Raw genomic sequence first — 20,577 nt, forward strand, 5'->3', positions numbered from 1 at the left:
GAGATGTTGTTCCTGGTCATTTTGACATCATCAAATTCTGTGCGAAATACTTTCTCGCAATAGACAATAGGTGCAGGAGGAGGCCATTCGGCCCTTCGAGCCAGCACCGCCATTCAATGTGATCATGGCTGATCATTCTCAATCAGTACCCCGTTCCTGCCTTCTCCCCATACCCCCTGACTCCGCTATCCTTAAGAGCTCTATCCAGCTCTCTCTTGAATGCATTCAGAGAATTGGCCTCCACTGCCTTCTGAGGCAGAGAATTCCACAGATTCACAACTCTCTGACTGAAAAAGTTTTTCCTCATCTCAGTTCTAAATGGCCTACCCCTTATTCTTAAACTGTGGCCCCTTGTTCTGGACTCCCCCAACATTGGGAACATATTTCCTGCCTCTAACGTGTCCAACCCCTTAATAATCTTATACGTTTCGATAAGATCTCTTCTCATCTTCTAAATTCCAGTGTATACAAGCCTAGTCGCTCCAGTCTTTCAACATATGATAGTCCCGCCATTCCGGGAATTAACCGAGTAAACCTACGCTGCACGCCCTCAATAGCAAGAATATCCTTCCTCAAATTTGGAGACCAAAACTGCACACAGTACTCCAGGTGCGGTCTCACTAGGGCCCTGTACGACTGCAGAAGGACCTCTTTGCTCCTACCTCACACACTTCACAGAACGCTAGAAAGTATTCAGAAGGCACCACCAAGAAACCAAAGTCACACGTTGATGTGTCATATGCTTTATGATGGATGAACATGAGGGCAGGATCAACTAAAGGTGCATCAGGTCGTAGTAGAACTTCTCTGCATGTCTGGCATATTGAGGACAGTTCACATGAAGTGATAATTCTGCGACAGATGTGACCTGCGATGTTAGCCAGTGTATTCACTGGGAGATCAAGTAAAATGCTGTAGACTGCATTGCCTGTTTTGTCTTATTGGCATGGAGATAGATGGAGATGGTCTCTTTACTCTGTTCTTTGTGAGTGTTTTCAGTTTTAAGATAAATGTGTCAGAGTCGGGGGAACAGTTTGCACTCTTAGCTGGCTTTATCAGTTCAGCTACCATAACCATTCAGAAAGCACATTGGAACTCCTTCACTGATGGATTGTCTCGGAATCCTCCCTTTTGCCCAATAGTGGAGAACAAATTCTCAACAATATCCTGATTATGCCGAGATGTGAACAGAAAACAAACGTCTGTGCTTTCCTTCATGTGCTGCCACAGCCATGAAATGCAAGAAATTGCAAGACGCCAACCCTTAACAAATAACACATTTTTTGATCCAAGCACTGTCAAGCTTTGAAGTACAGGCAAGCATGAATCAAAGAATGACTTATGCGCAGAATTGTCTGAGATAGGCCTCCTCAATTTCTTGGGGTCCTTGTAAAACCTGCTGTTAAATGAATCAAACAGTCCATTAATCATTTCAATGAATTCCGCCATATAAACTGCCTCCCCAGGAAACTTTCCAAGAGCTGAATAAGGTGTAGACGCCCGCTGCTACCGAATGGCTGTGCACCTGTGCTGCCTTGTTAACTCATTTTAGAGAAGCTGTTTGGAACAAAGTGCCCTCTGGTCAGTTTATGGGCTTTTCTAATGGGCAACTGAGAATCAAGGTCATAAAAGTTGCAAATATGTTACCATCTCATATTTTTCTTATTGCCATCCTCTTGACTTCAAAAACATACTTTTCCAAATTTGACCTAGTGTTTTTTAACAAGTGTGGTGGATCATGCATACAATAGATCTTGTCTCCCCCTTGGACGATAAATGGATGATCTTCTGTCACACCCAATTTTGTGTAGATTCGAACATTCCTTGAGCTTTGGTCACAAACCACGGCCTTAGGCTGTAGTCCAATGGCCTTCACCTTTTGTAAGCATTCTTTCAGTAATGTTTCCAGTTTGTCAGCCGTTGTGGTGAATCACGCCAGAAAATAACGTAGAGGATGTTTCCATTTTCCCATCAAGCCTCTAACCATGAAAACGAGAGCATGTTTGGCAGGCCGTGACGTCTTTCCTAGGGATCCAAAGTCCTCAAAACCCTTTACTGAGTCTTCTGTTATATTGTATGAATTGAGGATCATCTTTATCAGGAGTTAGAGAAACATTGCTGGGTTCATTCTCATGAATTTGGTTTGCACCTAAGCAGTAAGAATGTTTGGCCTGTGTGTTGTGCGACACTGCCAAGACAAAAAATCATGGGAAAGGGGAAAAAAATTAGAAGTATACAATTGAGATAGATTTAGCATATACATGTAAATAAATCAGCATCGACTACTAATTATCAATTAAAATAGATGTGATGCACCAATTTCAGTCTACCAAAAGAAAATACAAGTACACATTCTATTACAGATGAAAAGAGAAGTACCATACATGCTATTACACAATGTACCAGTACCAAATGTATCGTTAGAATACAATTTTTTAATTTAGCCAAAGTGAGAAAATTAATGTAATTTTAAAAAGGAAAAAAGTACTAACAATTAGGCCTACCTCTTTGCTGCTTTGAAGGCTTTGGTGAAGATGGGAGGTTCTCACTCTTTCTCTTGAGTGACCTGCGTGGGGTGGACAGACATTTCGGCGGATTAGGGATGTGAAAGAACGGTGGAACTGCATTCCATTGTAGCCTGTTCATGGTCTGCTTGTTGGAAAAATGTTGAAGTTCGAAGTGTGCTGAACAGAACAGTTGTTTGACAAGTACTCCAGAGTTCGTTGTAGGAAATCTTGTCGACGAGTATTCTGGACCCACTGTTGACATCTGAAATGACAGAAAAGATCATATAGGATTAACTTACAAGAAGAAATTTGATTATAACTACAAACCTGCAGAATGGATGAAATATCTCTTAGTGCAATTGTTTTCAGGGGTGGGGAGAGACCTGTATATCGAAGATGCATTTTTCCTCTAATATGCCAGTTTACCTTAAATGTAGAAGAGCTTTTACAAATCTTCCAACATAGACACTTTTAGCATTTTCTTTCTATCCTCTTTTGGACCTGAGACACTAGCATGCATACCTTAGAACAAGAAGAAAACTAAAAATGTACAGCAGTGTAAAAATTGATAACTTTACTATTAAAAGGATTTTTTATTAAGTTATGCATATTTTATATTCTTTTAAATTATTGTCACTATATGTCATTAGCATAGCCAGGTATCCTGGATTGGGGAGGGAGGGAGCAAACATCCTCACCAAGTGAAAATAATAGTTTAATAATTATATTTTCTCACCTTTGTTCTTGGGGAACTGGAAAAAATGGTCGGGTCGTTTGCTTTGGCGATTGGAACAATTTACAGCAGAACAATGAGCTGTGCTTGTAGATGCCATGATGATTCCAGCAATTCTGCCTACTAAAATGGCATTGAAATTTACCCATGACGTACTACGTTTTTTAGAGACAAGTGGTCTATCTTGCTCCCCTAGTATCTTTGGTCCTGCCGGTGGCCATCTTCTTTGACCTCTCTGCCGCCGCGCTGCACCACGAAAGGAAGGTCAGGCTCGGGGCACACCAGGACGGGCAACCCTCCCGGCGCTGCGGCACAGGCGCGATGCAGACGGACCTGGCAACCCTCCCCGTTGTGACGCCATATTAGATCAAAATGGCGATCTCATATATGACCCGTTGGGTTCCCATTGTGATGCCGAACACGGAAGTATTAGATAAAAATGGCGATCTCATCTTATGTTTTTATATATATGTATATGTGTGTATGTTTCCGAAATACAGACAAAAAGGTACACGAGAGCACAACAATTTGAATGAAACTTGATACTGCACACCGCAGGTGAATGGTGAGTAAGGTGGGCCTAAAATTGCTGCGCTATCGTGTACCGTTTTGGCTGTATTTCGGGAACATACACCGATCAGCCAAAACATTATGATCACCTGCCTAATATGCTGTTGGTCCTCCGTGTGCAGCCCCATATGCAGCAAGGTGTGAAGCACTGTGTATTGTGACACATTCCTCCTGTGACCTCCATTAAAATTTTCTGTAACTTGTGCCATAGTAGACCTGTCGTTTCAGACCAGACGGATAGCCTTTGTTGCCCTCGTGCATTGATGAGCTTTGGGCGCCCAACACCCTGTCGTCGGTTTGTGGTTTGTCCCTCCTCGGACCACTGTCGGTAGTTACTCACCACTGCTGACCGGGAGTACTCCACAACCATAACAATTTGGCCATTGTCAACATCGCTCAAGTCTTTACTCCTGCCCATTTCTCCTGCATTCAACACATCAACTTCAAGAACTGACTGTTCACTTGCTGCCTAATATATCCCACCCCTTGACAGGTGCCATTGTAACAAGATAATCAATGTTATTCACTTCGCCTGTCAGTGGTCATAATGTTTTGGGTGATCGGTGTACATACAAGATGAGAGTTTTTGCAATATATACTAGTCCAAGTGGACCCATTGGGCCCAAACCTTTCCTGCATTGGTGCAACACCCTCTCCTCCCCCTCCCCTCCCTATATACCCCCTCCCCTCCATCCCCCTTATCCTCCCTCCTTCCCCCCTCCCCTTCCTTTTACCCCCCACTCCATCCCCCTCAACCCCCCCTTATCCTTCCTCCTTCCCCCATCCCTCCCTCCCTCCCCTCTCCCTCCCTAGGAGAGAGATTTAAAAATATAACACCAATTTCAATTAAACTTCTTTCATTAGCACCAAAGGGACAATGGTAAGGTGGGCCTAAAATTGTTACGCTATCGTGTACCGTTTTGGCTGTAGTTCAGGAACAAACAAACAAAGAAAAAGAGAGTTTTAGTATATACTAGACCGAGTGGGCCCGTTGGGCCCGTCCTCGTAGGGTTTCCATTGTAACCGGGAGGGGAGGAAAGGGGGAGGGTTGGGGGAGGGAAGGGGGAGGGAGGAGGGGAGGGAGGGGGGAGGGGAGGGGGGGAGGGGGGAGGGAGAGGGGAGGGAGGGGGGTAGGGGGAGGGAGGGGGAGAGGGGGGGATGGGAGGGGGGAGGGGGGAAGGGAGGAGGGTAGGGGGGGAGGGAGAGGGGAGGGAGGTGGGTAGGGGGGAGGGAGGGAGGGGGACCTCCCCTTTTCCCAGTACCCCTCTTTCCCCGTTGGGCCCGTCCTCGTAGGGTTTCCATTGTAACCGGGAGGAGGGGAGGGCGGGAAGGGGGAGGGAGGGAGGAGGGAGGTGTGGAGGGAGGAGGGGAGGGGAGGGAGGGGGGAGGGGAGGGAGGGGGGTAGGGGGGAGGGGGAGGGAGGGGAGGGAGGGGGAGGGAGAGGGGAGGGGGGAGGGGAGGGGGAAGGGGGGAGGGAGGGGGGAGGGAGGGGGACCTCCCCTTTTCCCAGTACCCCTCTTTCCCCGTTGGGCCCGTCCCCGTAGGGTTTCCATTGTAACCGGGAGGGGGGGGAGGGAGGGTGGAAGGAGGGGGGAGGGGGGAAGGGTGGAGGGAGGGGGGGAGGGAGTGGGGGAGGGTCGGATGGAGGGAAGGAGGGACGGGTGAGTTAGGGGCTGAGTGGTGATGGAGGTTGGGATTGAGGGGGGAGAGAGTGGGGATGGAGGTGGGAAGGAGGGGGGAGGAAGAGGTTGAGGGGGGAAGTGGGACCTCCCCCTTTTCCCAGTACCCCTCTTTCCCCCACCACCAAGCCCCCACCGCAACGACCCCTGTTGTCCCCCCTCCCCAGTCCCCATTCTCAGACCCCCCCCCATTCTCTTGGAATAAAAAAAAATACTTTAAAAAAAATAAGTGCTTTTTAATTGCTTGTTTTGAAACATTCGCGGTTAAGTGCTTTTTTAAAAACATTCGCGGTTAAGTGCTGGTTTTGAAACATTCGCGGCTACTTAGTGCTTCTGTCAGCTGCTTTTCGAAACAATGTTGCAACCATCTGACACAAGCATTGGGAGGATGGGAGGGAGGGAAGGGGAGGGAGGGAGGAGGGAGGTGTGGAGGGAGGAGGGGAGGGAGGGGGGAAGGGGAGGGGGGAAGGGGGCGGGAGAGGGGAGGGAGGGGGGATGGGATGGGGAAGGGGGGAGTGAGGGGGACCTCCCCTTTTCCCAGTACCCCTCTTTCCCCGTTGGGCCCGTCCTCGTAGGGTTTCCATTGTAACCGGGAGGAGGGGAGGGAGGGGAAGGGGGAGGGAGGGAGGAGGGAGGTGTGGAGGGAGGGGAGGGGGAGGGAGGGGGGGAGGGGAGGGGGGAAGGGGGGGGAGGGAGAGGGGGGAGGGAGGGGGGAGGGGGGATGGAGAGGGGTAGGGGGGGAGGGGAGGGGGAAGGGGAGGGAGGGGGACCTCCCCTTTTCCCAGTACCCCTCTTTCCCCGTTGGGCCCGTCCTCGTAGGGTTTCCATTGTAACCGGGAGGAGGGGAGGGAGGGAAGGGGGAGGGAGGGAGGTGTGGGGGGGGGAGGGGGAGGGGGGAAGGGGGGGAGGGAGGGGGGGGTGGAGGTGGGAAGGAGTGGGGAGGAAGGGGTTGAGGGGGGAAGGGGGGGGGGAGGGAGGGAATAGGGGCCCCATGCTGATCTGTGTATGTTAAGTGACTGGCACAACTTTAAAAAACTGGCAGTTGCTTTTCGCAACAATGTTGCAACCATCTCACACAAGCATTGTGACGTCACAAGCTGAAGACCTTGAAAAAAAAGGTCAGAAAAAAAATTATGTAAATTTAAAGTAGTAAACACCCAATAGCAGCCGCTTGTCCATCGCGAGCTGATCTCTCATTGGTGCACGGGTGCCATTGTGACATCACGCGCTGAAGCCCCTTCAAGAAAAGGGTTAGAAATGAAAAATTTAAACTTTAATATCTCTCTAGCTTTAAAAAGGTAGCTTCAATTTGAACGAAAGTACTTACAATAGTTGCCCATGTTAATGGTGAATACGGCGGTACAAAAATCGTAGCGCTTTGGTGTACCGTCTGGGAGGAGTAGGGTTTGGCCCCTTCAAGAAAAGTGTTAGAAATGAAAATTTAAACTTTAATATCTCTCTAGCTTTAAAAAGGTAGCTTCAATTTGAACGAAAGTACTTACAATAGTTGCCCAGGTTAATGGTGAATACGGCGGTACAAAAATCGTAGCGCTTTGGTGTACCGTCTGGGAGGAGCAGGGTTTGTAAGTTATGGACAGAAATCTTCGGAATCTTCCGTATATACACACATACATACGGAATGTTGGACCGCAGAGTTTTAGTAGTATACTAGAAAAGAGGGCCCGTTGGGCCCGTCCCCACACCCCCCATTTTCTCCTCCCCCAGCCCCACTCTTACTCTCCAAGTGTGCCCGTTGGGGAGGGCCCGTTGGGCCCGTCCCCACACCCCCCATTCTCTCCTCCCCCAGCCCCACTCTTACTCTCCAAGTGTGCCCGTTTTTTTTTTTTTTCCTAATCAGATGTTTTGTTTTGTTTTCCTAATCAGATGTGCAGTACTTTGGTCAACGTGGGTTGTTTTTAAATGTGCTATACAAATAAAAGTGACTTGACTTGACTTGACTTGACTTGCAATAACAAAAAAGACTTCTTGGAAGCTTTTCGAAACAATGTAGCCGCCGTCACAAGCTGAAAACTAAATCCTTGCTGAAAACTAAATCCTTTTCTGGAAACTTTTGGAAACAAATGTAGCCCCTTGAAGAAAAGGGTTAGAAATGAAAAATTTAAACTTTAATATCTCTCTAGCTTTAAAAAGGCAGCTTCAATTTGAACGAAAGTACTTACAATAGTTGCCCAGGTTAATGGTGAATACGGCGGTACAAAAATCGTAGCGCTTTGGTGTACCGTCTAGGAGGAGTAGGGTTTGTAAGTAATCTTCCGTACATACACATATACATCCATACATACGGAATGTTGGACCGCAGAGTTTTAGTATTATATAGACTAGAAAAGAGGGCCCGTTGGGCCCGTCCCCACACCCCCCATTCTCACTCCCCCAGCCCCACTCTTACTCTCCAAGTGTGCCCGTTGGGCCCGGAAAAGAGGGCCCGTTGGGCCCGTCCCCACACCCCCCATTCTCTCCTCCCCCAGCCCCACTCTTACTCTCCAAGTGTGCCCGTTGGGCCCGTCCTCCTGATCTGTGTATGTCAAGTGACCACTATAGCCTTCATTCTTTTTTTTTTTCCCTAATCAGATGTTTGTTTGTTTTTTCCTATTCAGATGTGCAGTACTTTGGTCAACGTGGGTTGTTTTTAAATGTGCTATACAAATAAAACTGACTTGACTTGACTTGACTTGACTTGACTTGCAATAACAAAAAAGACTTCTTGGAAGCTTTTCGAAACAATGTAGCCGTCACAAGCTGAAAACTAAATCCTTGCTGAAAACTAAATCCTTTTCTGGAAACTTTTGGAAACAAATGTAGCCCCTTGAAGAAAAGGGTTAGAAATGAAAAATTTAAACTTTAATATCTCTCTAGCTTTAAAAAGGTAGCTTCAATTTGAACGAAAGTACTTACAATAGTTGCCCAGGTTAATGGTGAATACGGCGGTACAAAAATCGTAGCGCTTTGGTGTACCGTCTAGGAGGAGTAGGGTTTGTAAGTAATCTTCCGTACATACACATATACATACATACATACGGAATGTTGGACCGCAGAGTTTTAGTATTATACTAGAAAAGAGGGCCCGTTGGGCCCGTCCCCACACCCCCCATTCTCACTCCCCCAGCCCCACTCTTACTCTCCAAGTGTGCCCGTTGGGCCCGGAAAAGAGGGCCCGTTGGGCCCGTCCCCACACCCCCCATTCTCTCCTCCCCCAGCCCCACTCTTACTCTCCAAGTGTGCCCGTTGGGGAGGGCCCGTTGGGCCCGTCCCCACACCCCCCATTCTCTCCTCCCCCAGCCCCACTCTTACTCTGTCCTCCTGATCTGTGTATGTCAAGTGACCACTATAGCCTTCTTTTTTTTTTTTTTTTCCTAATCAGATGTTTTGGGTTTTTTTCCTAATCAGATGTGCAGTACTTTGGTCAACGTGGGTTGTTTTTAAATGTGCTATACAAATAAAACTGACTTGACTTGACTTGACTTGCAATAACAAAAAAGACTTCTTGGAAGCTTTTCGAAACAATGTAGCCGTCACAAGCTGAAAACTAAATCCTTGCTGAAAACTAAATCCTTTTCTGGAAACTTTTGGAAACAAATGTAGCCCCTTGAAGAAAAGGGTTAGAAATGAAAAATTTAAACTTTAATATCTCTCTAGCTTTAAAAAGGTAGCTTCAATTTGAACGAAAGTACTTACAATAGTTGCCCAGGTTAATGGTGAATACGGCGGTACAAAAATCGTAGCGCTTTGGTGTACCGTCTAGGAGGAGTAGGGTTTGTAAGTAATCTTCCGTACATACACATATACATACATACATACGGAATGTTGGACCGCAGAGTTTTAGTATTATACTAGAAAAGAGGGCCCGTTGGGCCCGTCCCCACACCCCCCATTCTCACTCCCCCAGCCCCACTCTTACTCTCCAAGTGTGCCCGTTGGGCCCGGAAAAGAGGGCCCGTTGGGCCCGTCCCCACACCCCCCATTCTCTCCTCCCCCAGCCCCACTCTTACTCTCCAAGTGTGCCCGTTGGGGAGGGCCCGTTGGGCCCGTCCCCACACCCCCCATTCTCTCCTCCCCCAGCCCCACTCTTACTCTGTCCTCCTGATCTGTGTATGTCAAGTGACCACTATAGCCTTCTTTTTTTTTTTTTTTTCCTAATCAGATGTTTTGGGTTTTTTTCCTAATCAGATGTGCAGTACTTTGGTCAACGTGGGTTGTTTTTAAATGTGCTATACAAATAAAAGTGACTTGACTTGACTTGACTTGACTTGCAATAACAAAAAAGACTTCTTGGAAGCTTTTCGAAACAATGTAGCCGCCGTCACAAGCTGAAAACTAAATCCTTGCTGAAAACTAAATCCTTTTCTGTAAACTTTTGGAAACAAATGTAGCCCCTTGAAGAAAAGGGTTAGAAATGAAAATTTAAACTTTAATATCTCTCTAGCTTTAAAAAGGTAGCTTCAATTTGAACGAAAGTACTTACAATAGTTGCCCAGGTTAATGGTGAATACGGCGGTACAAAAATCGTAGCGCTTTGGTGTACCGTCTAGGAGGAGTAGGGTTTGTAAGTAATCTTCCGTACATACACATATACATACATACATACGGAATGTTGGACCGCAGAGTTTTAGTATTATATAGATAGATAGATAGATAGATATAGATAGATAGATAGATAGATATAGACTAGACCGAGTGGGCCCGTTGGGCCCGTCCTCGTAGGGTTTCCATTGTAACCGGGAGGGGAGGAAAGGGGGAGGGTTGGGGGAGGGAAGGGGGAGGGAGGAGGGGAGGGAGGGGAGGGGGGAGGGGGGAAGGGGGGAGGGAGAGGGGAGGGAGGGGGGTAGGGGGGAGGGAGGGGGGAGAGGGGGGGATGGGAGGGGGGAGGGGGGAAGGGAGGAGGGAAGGGGGGAGGGAGAGGGGAGGGAGGTGGGTAGGGGGGAGGGAGGGAGGGGGACCTCCCCTTTTCCCAGTACCCCTCTTTCCCCGTTGGGCCCGTCCTCGTAGGGTTTCCATTGTAACCGGGAGGACGGGAGGGCGGGAAGGGGGAGGGAGGGAGGAGGGAGGTGTGGAGGGAGGAGGGGAGGGGAGGGAGGGGGGAGGGGAGGGAGGGGGGTAGGGGGGAGGGGGAGGGAGAGGGGAGGGGGGAGGGGAGCGGGAAGGGGGGAGGGAGGGGGACCTCCCCTTTTCCCAGTACTCCTCTTTCCCCGTTGGGCCCGTCCTCGTAGGGTTTCCATTGTAACCGGGAGGGGGGAGGGAGGGAGGAGGGAGGTGTGGAGGGAGGAGGGGAGGGTGAGGGAGGGGAGGGGGAGGGGGGAAGAGGGGTAGGGGGGAGGGGAGGGAGGAGGGGAGGGAGGGGGAACTCCCCTTTTCCCAGTACCCCTCTTTCACCGTTGGGCCCGTCCCCGTAGGGTTTCCATTGTAACCGGGAGGGGGGGAGGGAGGGTGGAAGGAGGGGGAGAGGGGTGGAAGGGTGGAGGGAGGGGGGGAGGGAGTGGGGGAGGGTCGGATGGAGGGAAGGAGGGAGGGGTGAGTTAGGGGCTGAGTGGTGATGGAGGTTGGGATTGAGGGGGGAGAGAGTCGGGATGGAGGTGGGAAGGAGGGGGGAGGAAGAGGTTGAGGGGGAAGTGGGACCTCCCCTTTTCCCAGTACCCCTCTTTCCCCCACCACCAAGCCCCCACCGCAACGACCCCTGTTGTCCCCCTACCCAGTCCCCATTCTCAGACCCCCCCCCCATTCTCTTGGAATAAAAAAAAATACTTTTTTTAAAAAAGTGCTTTTTAATTGCTTGTTTTGAAACATTCGCGGTTAAGTGCTTTTTAAAAAAACATTCGCGGTTAAGTGCTGGTTTTGAAACATTCGCGGCTACTTAGTGCTTCTGTCAGTTGCTTTTCGAGGGAGGGAGTAGGGAGGTGTGGAGGGGGGAGGGGAGGGGGAGGGGAGGGGGAGGGGAGGGGGGAAGGGAGGAGGGAGAGGGGAGGGAAGGGGGTAGGGGGGAGGGGTAGGGAGGGGGGAGGGGGGAAGGGGAGGGAGGGGGGAAGGGGAGGGGGAGGGAGGGGGGGAGGGAGAAGGGAGGGAGGGGGGAGGGAGGGGAACCTCCCATTTTCCCAGTACCCCTCTTTCACCATTGGGCCCGTCCTCGTAGGGTTTCCATTGTAACCGGGAGGAGGGGAGGGAGGGAAGGGGGAGGGAGGGAGGGAGGAGGGAGGTGTGGAGGGAGGAGGGGAGGGGGAGGGGAGGGGGGGAGGGGGGAAGGGGGGAGGAGGGAGGGAGAGGGGAGGGAGGGGGGGAGGTAAGGGGGAGAGGGGGGAAGGGGGAGGGAGGGGGATCTCCCCTTTTCCCAGTACCCCTCTTTCCCCGTTGGGCCCGTCCTCGTAGGGTTTCCATTGTAACCGTGAGGAGGGGAGGGAGGGAAGGGGGAGGGAGGGAGGAGGGAGGGGTGGAGGGAGGAGGGGAGGGGAGGGAGGGGGAGGGGAGGGAGGGGGGAGGGGGAGGGAGGGGAAGGGGGGAGGGGAGGGGGAAGGGGGTAGTGAGGGGGACCTCCCCTTTTCCCAGTACCCCTCTTTCCCCGTTGGGCCCGTCCTCGTAGGGTTTCAATTGTAACCGGGAGGGGGGAGAGAGGGTGGAAGGAGGGGGGAGGGGGAGAGGGATGGAAGGGTGGAGGGAGGGGGAGGGATTGGGGGAGGGAGGGATGGAGGGAAGGAGGGAGGGGGGAGTTAGGGGGGAGGGAGTTGGGGAGGAGGGGGGGAGGGAGTGGGGATGGAGGTGGGAAGGAGGGGGGATGAAGGGGTTGAGGGGGGAAGGGGGACCTCCCCTTTTCCCAGTACCCCTCTTTCCCCGTTGGGCCCGTCCCCGTAGGGTTTCCATTGTAACCGGGAGGGGGGAGGGAGGGTGGAAGGAGGGGGGAGGGGGAGAGGGATGGAATGGTGGAGGGAGGGGGGAGGGAGTGGGGGAGGGTGGGATGGAGGGAAGGAGGGAGCGGGGGAGTTAGGGGCTGAGTGGTGATGGAGGTTGGGATTGAGGGGGGAGGGAGGGGGGAGGGAGTGGGGATTGAGGTGGGAAGGAGGGGGGAGGAAGGGGTTGAGGGGGGAAGTGGGACCTCCCCTTTTCCCAGTACCCCTCTTTCCCCGTTGGGCCCGTCCCCGTATAGTTTCCATTGTAACCGGGAGGGGGGGAGGGAGGGTGGAAGGAGGGGGGAGGGGGAGAGGGATGGAATGGTGGAGGGAGGGGGGAGGGAGTGGGGGAGGGTGGGATGGAGGGAAGGAGGGAGGGGGGGAGTTAGGGGCTGAGTGGTGATGGAGGTTGGGATTGAGGGGGGAGGGAGGGGGGGAGGGAGTGGGGATGGAGGTGGGAAGGAGTGGGGAGGAAGGGGTTGAGGGGAGAAGGGGGGGGGAGGGAGGGAATAGGGGCCCCATGCTGATCTGTGTATGTTAAGTGACTTGCACAACTTTAAAAAACTGGCAGTTGCCTTTCGCAACAATGTTGCAACAATCTCACACAAGCATTGTGACGTCACAAGCTGAAGATGTAAATTTAAAACCGAGCTGATCTCTCATTGGTGCACGGGTGCCATTGTGACATCACGCGCTGAAGCCCCTTCAAGAAAAGGGTTAGAAATGAAAATTTAAACTTTAATATCTCTCTAGCTTTAAAAAGGTAGCTTCAATTTGAACGAAAGTACTTACAATAGTTGCCCACGTTAATGGTGAATATGGCGGTACAAAAATCGTAGCGCTTTGGTGTAACTTCAGGGAGGAGTAGGGTTTGTAAGTTATGGACAGAAATTCTTCGGAATCTTCCGTACATACACATATACATACATACATACGGAATGTTGGACCGCAGAGTTTTAGTAGTATATAGACTAGACCGAGTGGGCCCGTTGGGCCCGTCCTCGTAGGGTTTCCATTGTAACCGGGAGGGGAGGAAAGGGGGAGGGTTGGGGGAGGGAAGGGGGAGGGAGGAGGGAGGGGAGGGGGGGAGGGGGGAGGGAGAGGGGAGGGAGGGGGGTAGGGGGGAGGGAGGGGGGAATGGGAGGGGGAGGGGGGAAGGGAGGAGGGAAGGGGGGGAGGGAGAGGGGAGGGGGGAGGGAGGGAGGGGGACCTCCCCTTTTCCCAGTACCCCTCTTTCCCCGTTGGGCCCGTCCTCGTAGGGTTTCCATTGTAACCGGGAGGGGAGGGCGGGAAGGGGGAGGGAGGGAGGAGGGAGGTGTGGAGGGAGGAGGGGAGGGGAGGGAGGGGGGAGGGGAGGGAGGGGGGTAGGGGGGAGGGGGAGGGAGAGGGGAGGGGGGAGGGGAGGGGGAAGGGGGGAGGGAGGGGACCTCCCCTTTTCCCAGTACTCCTCTTTCCCCGTTGGGCCCGTCCTCGTAGGGTTTCAATTGTAACCGGGAGGGGGGAGGGAGGGTGGAAGGAGGGGGGAGAGGGATGGAAGGGTGGAGGGAGGGGGGGAGGGATTGGGGAGGGAGGGAAGGAGGGAGGGGGGAGTTAGGGGGGAGGGGGGAGGGAGTTGGGGAGGGAGGGGGAGGAGGGGGGGAGGGAGTGGGGATGGAGGTGGGAAGGAGGGGGGATGAAGGGGTTGAGGGGGAAGGGGGACCTCCCCTTTTCCCAGTACCCCTCTTTCCCCGTTGGGCCTGTCCTCATAGGGTTTCCATTGTAACCGGGAGGGGGGGGGGAGGGAGGAGGGAGGTGTGAAGGGAGGAGGGGAGGGGGAGGGAGGGGGGAGGGGAGGGGGAAGGGGAGGGGGGAAGGGGGTAGGGGGAGGGGAGGGAGGGGGATCTCCCCTTTTCCCAGTACCCCTCTTTCCCCGTTGGGCTCGTCCCCGTAGGGTTTCCATTGTAACCGGGAGGGGGGGAGGGAGGGTGGAAGGAGGTGGGAGGGGGAGAGGGATGGAAGGGTGGAGGGAGGGGGCAGGGAGTGGGGGAGGGTGGGATGGAGGGAAGGAGGGAGGGGGGGAGTTAGGGGCTGTGTGATGATGGAGGTTGGGATTGAGGGGGGAGGGAGGGGGGGAGCGAGTGGGGATGGAGGTGGGAAGGAGGGGGGAGGAAGGGGTTGAGGGGGGAAGTGGAACCTCCCCTTTTCCCAGTACCCCTCTTTCCCCCACCACCAAGCCCCCTCCGCAACGACCCCTGTTGTCCCCCTCCCCAGTCCCCATTCTCAGACCCCCCCCATTCTCTCTCTCCCCCAGACACACTCTCAGTGCTTTTTTCGAAACACTTGCCCCGGTGGCCCACGAGCATAGGGGCCCAATGCTGATTTCTGTATGTTAAGTGACTTGCAATAAAAAAAAATACTTTAAAAAAAGATAAGTGCTTTTTAAGTGCTTGTTTTGAAACATTCGCGGTCACATAGTGCTTCTCACTGCGATCTGTTAGTGGTGCTTTTCGAAACAATGTAGCACCCATCTCAAACAAGCATTGGGAGGATGGGAGGGAGGGAAGGGGAGGGAGGGAGGAGAGAGGTGTGGAGGGAGGGGGGAAGGGGAGGGGGGAACGGGGGAAGGTGGAGGGAGAGGGGAGGGAGGGGGGATGGGATGGGGGAAGGGGGAGGGAGGGGGACCTCCCCTTTTCCCAGTACCCCTCTTTCCCCGTTGGGCCCGTCCTCGTAGGGTTTCCATTGTAACCGGGAGGAGGGGAGGGAGGGAGGAGGGAGGTGTGGAGGGAGGAGGGGAGGGGGGGAGGGGAGGGGGGAAGGGGGAGGGAGAGGGTTAGGGGGGAGGGGGAGGGGGGAAGGGGAGGGAGGGGGACCTCCCCTTTTCCCAGTACCCCTCTTTCCCCGTTGGGCCCGTCCCCGTAGGGTTTCCTTTGTAACCAGAAGGGGGGGAGGGAGGGTGGAAGGAGGGGGGAGGGGGAGAGGGATGGAAGGGTGGAGGGAGGGGGGGGAGGATGGAGGGAAGGAGGGAGGGGGGGGAGTTAGGGGAGGAGGGGTGAGGGAGGTGGGGAGGGAGTTGGGGAGGAGGGGGGAGGGAGTGGGGATGGAGGTGGGAAGGAGTGGGGAGGAAGGGGTTGAGGGGGGAAGGGGGGGAGGGAGGGAATAGGGGCCCCATGCTGACCTGTGTATGTTAAGTGACTTGCACAACTTTAAAAAACTGGCAGTTGCTTTTCGCAACAATGTTGCAACAATCTCACACAAGCATTGTGACGTCACAAGCTGAAGATGTAAATTTAAAACCGAGCTGATCTCTCATTGGTGCACGGGTGCCATTGTGACATCACGCGCTGAAGCCCCTTCAAGAAAAGGGTTAGAAATGAAAATTTAAACTTTAATATCTCTCTAGCTTTAAAAAGGTAGCTTCAATTTGAACGAAAGTACTTACAATAGTTGCCCACGTTAATGGTGAATATGGCGGTACAAAAATCGTAGCGCTTTGGTGTAACTTCAGGGAGGAGTAGGGTTTGTAAGTTATGGACAGAAATTCTTCGGAATCTTCCGTACATACACATATACATACATACATACGGAATGTTGGACCGCAGAGTTTTAGTAGTATATAGATAGATAGATAGATAGATAGATAGATAGAGATTACTCTAGATATAGAGTGACTAGAGAGCGGCTCTGAGCTACTATCTAGCTCATTGAAAACCCTTGATCTATCTTTAATCAGACTTTACTGGACTTTATCTTGCACTAAACATGAGTATTGTGTGCAGTTTTGGTCTCCGAATTTGAGGAAGGACATTCTTGCTATTGAGGGAGTGCTGCGGAGGTTCACCAAGTTAATTCCCGGGATGGCGGGACTGACATATGATGAAAGAATGGGTCGACTGGACTTGTATTCACTGGAATTTAGAAGGATGAGAGGCGATCTTATAGAAATATATAGAATTTGTTAAGGGATTGAACAGGCTTGATGCAGGAGAAATGTTTCCCATGTTGGGTGAGTCCAGAACCAGGGGTCACAGTTTAAGAATAAGGGGTAGGCCATTTAGGACTTAGATAAGAAAAAAAAATTCACCAGAGTTGTGAATCTGTGAAATTCTCTCCCACAGAAGGCAGTGGAGGCCAATTCACTGGATGTTTTCAAGAGAGAGTGAGATTTAGCTCTTAGGACTAACGGAATCAAGGGATATGGGGAAAAAGCAGGAACGGAGCACTGATTTTAGATGATCAGCCATGATCATATTGAATGACGGTGATGGCTCGAAGGGCTGAATGGCTTACTCTTGCACCTATTTTCTATGTTTCTATGAATCTGTAGAATTCATTGCCACGGACGACTGTGGGGGCGAAGACATTGGGAATTTTTTAAAGTGGAGATTGATAGGTTCTTGATTAGTGAGGCCATCAAAAGGAGTAGGCAGGGTTGTGAAGGTAAAATAGGTCAGCCATGATCGAAATGCAGAACAGACTCGATGGACTGAATGGCCTAATTCTATTCCTATGTCTTATGATTGTTTTCTTGTGAATTAAGCCATTTCTACCTGGGTCATGTTAACTGTTGAAGCTTTTTCCAGAGCCCTAGTGTGTGAATCACCACCTTACTAAACACTATCCTTTGCAAACCTTCCTCAAACTGATAGTGTGGAAACAGGCCCTTCGGTCCACCGAGTCGGCGCCAACCAACAATCCCTCTTCACTAGTTCCATTTTACACACGAGGGACAATTTACAGAAGCCATGGGGATTGAGTAAATAAATGAATTATACTTTATCATCACATACGACATGTCACAGCAAGGTTCTGTTTACAAAGAACCGCCACATAGAGGGCATTGACAAAGTTGAAGCCATGTTTCTGGGAATTGAGAATTAAAATGTGGCATAGCTTATTCGTGCAACATTGAAAAAGAGCTACATCATGAAAAAAAACTGTTCTGGGGATACAAGGAACTGCAGATGCTGGAATTTGATGCAAAACACAAAGTGCTGGAGGAATTCAGCTGGTCAGGCAGCATCTGTGGAGGGCGTGCAGCGTAGGTTCACTAGGTTAATTTACTGGAGCAATTAGGCTTGTATACACTGGAATTTAGAAGGATGAGGGGGGATCTTATTGAAACATATAAGATAATTAGGGGATTGGACACATTAGAGGCAGGAAACATGTTCCCAATGTTGGGGGATCCAGAACAAGGGGCCATAGTTTAAGAATAAGGGGTAGGCCACTTAGAACGGAGATGAGGAAGAATTTTTTCAGTCAGAGAGTGGTGAAGGTGTGGAATTCTCTGCCTCAGAAGGCAGTGGAGGCCAGTTCGTTGGATGCTTTCAAGAGAGAGCTGGATAGAGCTCTTAAGGATAGTGGAGTGAGGGGGCATGGGGAGAAGGCAGGAACGGGGTACTGATTGAGAGTGATCAGCCATGATCGCATTGAATGGCGGTGCTGGCTCGAAGGGCTGAATGGCCTACTCCTGCACCTATTGTCTATTTTCTATTGTCTATAATTCAAATTCTACCATTAGCAGTTGCTTGTGTCAACAGAATAGTTGTAAAGAGGTTTATGGCAAGATGCTTTGACTGACTTTGTTCCTACAGCATTTAGTGTTTTTTTAAAATAACTGTTCTCTTAGGTGGAAGCCTGAAATATTCTGTTGGAGGCTTGGGCACTAAAAGTCAGGAACACCAGTCAATGCTTATCCCTCGAGGAGCATTGTAAATCGAGCACATCTCTCAGATGCTGCCTGACCCACTGAAGATTTCCTTTGTGATTTTATTTTATGAATGTCATCTGACTGTTCTCACCGTGCTTGGGAGTGTATTTTTGTAGATTCACTGATGTTTTTCATTCATCTCCTGACGTTTTGCTTGCTGCCTGGGATGGCCACAAAAGATCCTGCAGCTCTATTTCACGGAGCTTCTTCCCCTGGTGCCCTGATCGCTATTTAGCCTTCTGCGTCGGAAGGAACTGCAGATGCTGGTTTAAATCGAAAATAGATACAAAAATTTGGAGTAACTCAACGGGTCAGGCAACACCTCTGGGAAATTAGAAACCAGAGGAAAATTAGAAAGGGAAGATTCACCTTTCCCCTGACTCTGCCTGAAGAAAGGTCTCGACCCGAAATGTCATCGGCCGGGGCCTCGCGGGTAGAAGCCAGGGTCGGGCGAAGTGGCTGATGGAGCCCAGGGCTGGGGCCTGGCTTGGAACCACAGTGGCGTGAAGTGGGACATCAACAGCGTTGAGGCGACGGCAGCGGTGAGGCCTCGCGACGATGGGGCCTCGGCGGTGAAGCCTCTGGGCGGCGGTGATGCCTCGCGGGTCGACCCGTGGTCGATGAGAGCGTGGAGGACCACCGTGAGGGGAAGGGGAAGAACAACGGAGGACCCGGCGTTGAGGGAGGGTCGTGAGCGGGGAGGTGGGGGGAGAACATTGGACAGTGGGGGCGGGGGGGGAGACAGACAATGGGGACCCGGCTGGGGGGAACTGCTGGGGGGTGGGGAACAAAAGGGGGTGCCGACGTGCTTTGTAACTTTGTCAGCTGCTATTTGTATACATTGTATGGGCAAGCAATGAATCTCACTGTGCCGAGTCACATGTGACAATAAAGTATTCCTTTTCTCCAGAGGTGCTGCTTGACCCGCTGAGTTACTCCAGCTTTTTATGTCCTTCACTTTCATTAAAACAAATTTCCTAGTCAGTGACATGGAACCACTCAGGGTCTGAAAGGCATTTTATAAAATTGTCACAATAGCTTTCAATGGGGTCGTCTTGCACCATAATCCTCGGCGTTCGGAAAGCGCTCTATCACTGTGCATCGAGCCGGCGTCGGTCTGCGGAAATGACGTCCCCACACCTCCGGCCTTGGACACGGAGGCCTCCGGCTGGGCGGCAGGTAGGAGCGGAGGGCCGGGCTTCGGGGATGGAAACCACAGGGGCTGGGCCTAGCCTGAAACCTAGCTCCCGTAGGGAAAGAATCAGCGCAAAGCACTGAAACACCGCGACCCGTCGAGCGGGAGAGACCCCCGTCCCCACCCCCCCCGCGGCCATTTTCTCCGCCGCGCCTCCCGATCACTCGCCAGCCCCTCCCCAGGATCCTCTGCGCTCTCCGGGTGGGCGCATGCGTCCTGATAACGTCGTAACAGAATAGAGCTGTTCCTCGGGTGTGGAGGATTGTGGGGGAGCGAAGCCACCATTGATCAGAAGATTCGAGAATGTTTTATTGTTATTTGTCCCGAAACAGAATAATGATTTTTTTTAAAAACTTGCAGCACCACAGTCCTCGGTTATTATTAGTAACAACAGGAGGCTCAACATATAAAAACATGTTTAAAAACAATGCTTGACGAGGATGTTGCCAGGACTAGAGGGTGTGAGCTATCAGGAGAGGTTGATTAGGTTGGAGCGCAAGAGGATGAGGGGTGATCCTACAGAGGTGTACAAAATCATGAGATGAATAGATCGGCCAGATGCACAGTCTCTTGCCCAGAGTAGGGGAATCTAGGACTAGAGGCCAAAGGGGAAAAGATTTAAGAATCTGAGCGGTAACTTTTTCACACAAAGGGTGGTGGGTGAATGGAACAAGCTGCCAGATGAGGTTGAGGCTGGTGGGACTAGTGTAGCTGGGACATGTTGGCTGGTGTGGGCAAGTTGGGCCGAAGGGCCTGTTTCCACACTGTAACACTCTGTGACTAATGTTCGCAAATCCCTAGTACAATTAAGGCAGTTTGTAGTTCGGAGTTTAGTGGATTTCCTAGTGTGTATTGGTGTGAAGGTTGTTGGGAAGTAGTTGCTCCTGAACCTGCACGTGACAGTATTCAGGCTCATATGCCTTTTTCCCGAGCAGCATATCTGGAGAAAAGGAATAGATGATGTTTCAGGTCGGAACCCTTCTTCAGACATTTTGACCGAATTCCTTTTTCCTGGAGATGCTGCCTGACCCGCTGAGTTGCACTAGCATTTTGTGCCTATCTTTGGTATAAACCAACATCCGCAGTTCTTTCCCACACAATTTGTCTGATGCAACCAACATCATTGCTCCAGGTACGTCACAGATTCATACAGCACCGAAACAGGCCCTTTGGCCAAACCCATCTATGCCAACCGAGATATTCCATTTAAGATAGTCCCATTTTCCTAAGTTTGGCCCGTATCCCTTGAAACCTCTCCTATTCATGTATCTCTCCATGTCATTTAAATGCCATTATTGTATCTGCCTTAACTAC

The 20,577-nt window shown here is 51.4% G+C and overlaps 1 long non-coding RNA gene and 1 pseudogene across 2 annotated transcripts in view; one reads left to right on the top strand and one right to left on the bottom strand.

Annotated features, from left to right (window-relative positions):
• The window catches only part of LOC144601153 (uncharacterized), a 58,186-nt pseudogene that overhangs the window by 33,989 nt on the left and 3,620 nt on the right, over nucleotides 1–20,577 (top strand). The gene's annotated exons all lie outside the window — the stretch shown is intronic.
• Nucleotides 900–18,712, bottom strand: LOC144601161 (uncharacterized). Its single transcript, XR_013548257.1, has 3 exons — nucleotides 18,438–18,712; nucleotides 2,505–2,769; nucleotides 900–2,188 (listed from the first exon to the last, which is right to left on the bottom strand). It is a non-coding gene; the product is annotated as an uncharacterized LOC144601161 (long non-coding RNA).

The sequence above is a fragment of the Rhinoraja longicauda genome, chromosome 16 (genome assembly GCF_053455715.1).
Source record: "Rhinoraja longicauda isolate Sanriku21f chromosome 16, sRhiLon1.1, whole genome shotgun sequence".
Lineage (NCBI taxonomy): Eukaryota > Metazoa > Chordata > Chondrichthyes > Rajiformes > Arhynchobatidae > Rhinoraja > Rhinoraja longicauda.